Raw genomic sequence first — 4,077 nt, forward strand, 5'->3', positions numbered from 1 at the left:
ATTCACTTTAACTCCTAGTGAATGATTTACACAAATTCTGCTTGTTTTTGCAGAAGATTTGTTAACGAAGTTATCACTCCTAATACTTCAACTCCTGTAAAATATTTTCTGCTGATCGTTTCTTGGGGTTTTGCTGCTTTCTTGGAAGGAATATACCTATTAAAACACCATCAACAATTGCCTTGTAGATCATAGACCAACAAAGAGCTTTCCCGCTTGGATTTTTCTCTTGCCAACCATCTCTTTCTTATTACATCAGATGGTCTTCCTCCACTGAGTATTCTGACCGATATCACAGTTAGTGTTCCCGGACATCTGGTTACTTAAAGAAATGTTATTTATCACAGGAAAGGGCTCAGGTTCAAAAGAAAGATATGTGAGGTATCTTACTGTTGTGTTTTCTTCCCACTGTGATACTTGCCAAATTCTGATCCTCCTGATGATAGTTAAACTCATGAAAACGTTTTGCCCTTTTCTGTGTACAAATCTCAGGCAATGGAAAATATCAGGAACATTTGAGTAAGAATTAGTTTGGATGCACTCAGAATGACATATTTTGCTCTGTATAAGCCTATTACTCTAGCACTTTACAGAAAGATCGTTTTCCACTACAGCAATTTAATTGAAATTGATTAAAAAATTGTGCCTGAACACCTTCACCAACTTCTTGTTTCTCTCTTGAATGTAGTATCTGAGAAAAAGCTAATAATTTCATATTTATCATCTGCAGGTTTTTTTGCATGTACCCAAGTACCAGCTATATAGGAATAAACTTGTCTTAATCACAGATGTGAGCTGAACACAGTGTTTTCTTTCCTCCCTAATTGCTTCTTATGGCAATTCTTTTCTTCTAGTTTATTTTGTAACTTGGTTTCCCTAAAAGTGCAGTAATGATCTGTTTGTGTCAATTAACATAGCTGTGATGGATTAAGACTAAAGAGAATTTAACTTCAGGCCAAGTGAAGGGTCTTGGAACTTTGAGAAAATCAAATAGACTTGTACCTTGTCTAATACCTTAATGATTTTACAGACCTCATTGTAGCTCAATGTATGGCTCCCTTTGTCCTTCCTCCTCATACCCCTATACAAATCAGATGTCTCATTCAACTTGCTAATGCACAAGTTCATACAAATGTGAAGTGGCTGCAAGTGCAGTCTAAGCTTTTCACAGGGTACAAGTAGAGTTCTGTGAGGAAGCAGGTAGTGAAAAGTGACTTTAAGATTTTTACTTACGCACAAAAGGAAAAGGCCAAAAGGCAGCAAATGACCCATGACATGCAAAGACTTTTACATAGAGAGAAATGTAAAAGATTAATGTTTAAATACATATTAAGAAGTGGTGTAAAAATCTTAAATAAGAAATATGTAATAAACCCATTGAGCTCTTCTAATCAGAGTTTTTAAATAGCAGAACAAAACCACATTCAGTTAAACTATAATTTAGCTGATTAGAAAATGAAAAAGTAAATGCATACATAGCGTCTGAAACTTATTGCCAGGGTTTGTCATGGACACTGAGAGACTAATAGGATGGCTGCAAAACTAACAAGAATATGGAGTTTAACAGAAAAAAAGGGAAAATACAAGGATAAAACTACTGATGGCTAGAAAGCTATTTAATGCTGAGATCTAGAAGGAAGTTTCTTTTTGGCCATACTAAATATTTACTATTTATTTTACTATAATATTTAATAATTTTTACTAGAAATTGTAGGGGTTAATCCCTTCCTAGCCATTGTTAGAGAAAAGCCACTGCTCTATGTACATTATTTCTCTGGCACCACATGGCATTTCATATATCAATACGTATGTGCATTGTACTAAATTGTCTACATATCTTAAGAAATTGTGCTCCAGAATGGCTTCAAATTGTCTTTATAATTTTCAATTTTAAGCTTGAGAAGGTGGAGTAACCTTAAGTAGAGAAGGCTTGCAAGAGAAAGCAAAGTTTCTCTGCTGTTTATTGCAATTTGAAAACATTTCAGCAAGCTTGGATTGCTGTTAAGTGGTATGGATTGAATGTGGAGCAAACCTGTGATGACTGGTAGCTTACAGTGGATGCCATAATGGCTGCAAGAATATGAATCAAATCCACACAAACAATCAGATTTAACTCCTATTGGCCAAACTATTTGATTTAGGTCCACAACAGTGAATTGCCATGGCATTCTTTTAAGCAAACATTAGTCCAATCAATAGTCATGGCTATAATGCACATTTAATGTTCTAAGTGTTCAGGGCTTGGCAGCTTCACTTGAAATAGATCTTTGTGAAATAACAAGGTAATTCAGTACTTTCCTTTTGCAAATAGCTTTTCCATGTAATTGACCACAAGGAAACCGAGTTCTTCTGGAGCATTCCCTTATGGAAACATTCCTTTACATTTCAAGGGTACAAAGTAGACAAAGGATAGACTCTGAACCTACAACTTCCATTCCTTGAAGTCAATGCACTGTTTAGAAAAGCGTATTGGGAGACTGTATCCCAGTTTTGCATGTTGTTTAATAAGGCTTAGTGTGCATTCACAAAGGTTTACACTTTGGTCACATAAATGTAGACAATGCTAACAAAGCTGGACGTGGCCACTTTATCTTATTTTTTTATACTCTGAGTAGCTTGAACTAAAATCCTAGGACTTGTCAAGTGAACCTTAACCAGTACTGGAATCGCTGGTATTCATCCTGGCATGTGCAAGGAAAGTCTGTCTCAGACTGACAAATATCTTTCTGAACTGAAAAATAAAAAATAATAGCTATTTTTTGGCAAATTCTCCAGGTTGTGTTAGGAAAGTGCAAACTTCCAGGGCCAGCTATTATTTCTTAAGTGTTAGGAAAGTTGTAAACTTCTTCTGTATATGCCTGTATTTCTGGTTTGGTCAAATCTCTATGGAGGATTTGTCCTGAAAATTACAGATTTTTTCTTAGGATAGTGGAACATTGCATTATATGTATCCCATTACTCAACTATATAAAACATTTATAAATTATGAGGAAGCATAATATTGGCATTTTTGTTTTGTCTTGTTTTATAAAAATTGTGTAGTTTACTGATGATGCTTTCTATTTGAAAGGTAATAAGATCACTTGATCATAACACTCATCTTTGTGTAACTTTGGAACCCATTAATCAAATTTTATCAGAATAGATGAAAACCAGCGGTAACTGGTTTTAAAGGCACTTCGAAAACAGTGAAGTTCCTACAACTTTGTAAAGTATTGTAACAGCAAGGTGTACCTCCTGCCTGTCTGGGAAGACTGGGAAGGAGCGCAGTAACTCCAGTACCCTGAAGTAACAGATGGTGATAGGAGAGCACCATGTTGTTCCATGAAAATGTTTGAAAGTGCTATTGTTAAGTATTCTCTGATCTCTCGTGTTCCAACAAACTACTAGAGGATCTTGTGATACAGTAGCATTAAGGGTTTATAACATATCCAAACAAATTAAAGTTAGAGAAAAAGCTCCATCTTTTACCCATTTTCCTCTTCTTTGCTGGAGTTTTTATATCTTTTAATGTTTCCATTCTCTAAATATTTGCAGAAAAAATGTGAAAATAAGATGAAATCAGCATTTATAGTCACATAAACAGATTTTTTGCTATAACGTAGCATATCATCTGTGCCACTGTACATATTGGATTTTAGTACCTTTTCTTGCTGCTGTTTTAAGAAAATGTTAAAAGAATTGAGGTACACAAAATAAAGTAATATACAAAGCAAGGACATTTGGTTCCAAACAAAGAATTTGTAGAATTCTGTTTCTATATTATTTAAGAAAGGTCAGGATTTGCATGAGGTCTTTAAATAGTAGTAACTCTACCATAGCATATGATATATATTGAACACGGCAACAAATAGAATGGCATTACATCCCTCAGTATCATTTGCTTGCCTTTTGGATTTGTGATATGCCCTTTATATTGCAGTCATGTGTGTTCTGAATATAACAGTCATCAAATCATTCAATATATGACTGAGAAAACATAATTGTTTCCAAGATCAGTACTCTTCAATGATTCATACTTTGTTATTCTTTTTTTGTAAGGCAAGTGCGGAAATATATTATTTCCTATGAAAATTC

The sequence above is a fragment of the Egretta garzetta genome, unplaced genomic scaffold (genome assembly GCF_000687185.1).
Source record: "Egretta garzetta isolate BGI_Z169 unplaced genomic scaffold, ASM68718v1 scaffold2, whole genome shotgun sequence".
NCBI lineage: Eukaryota > Metazoa > Chordata > Aves > Pelecaniformes > Ardeidae > Egretta > Egretta garzetta.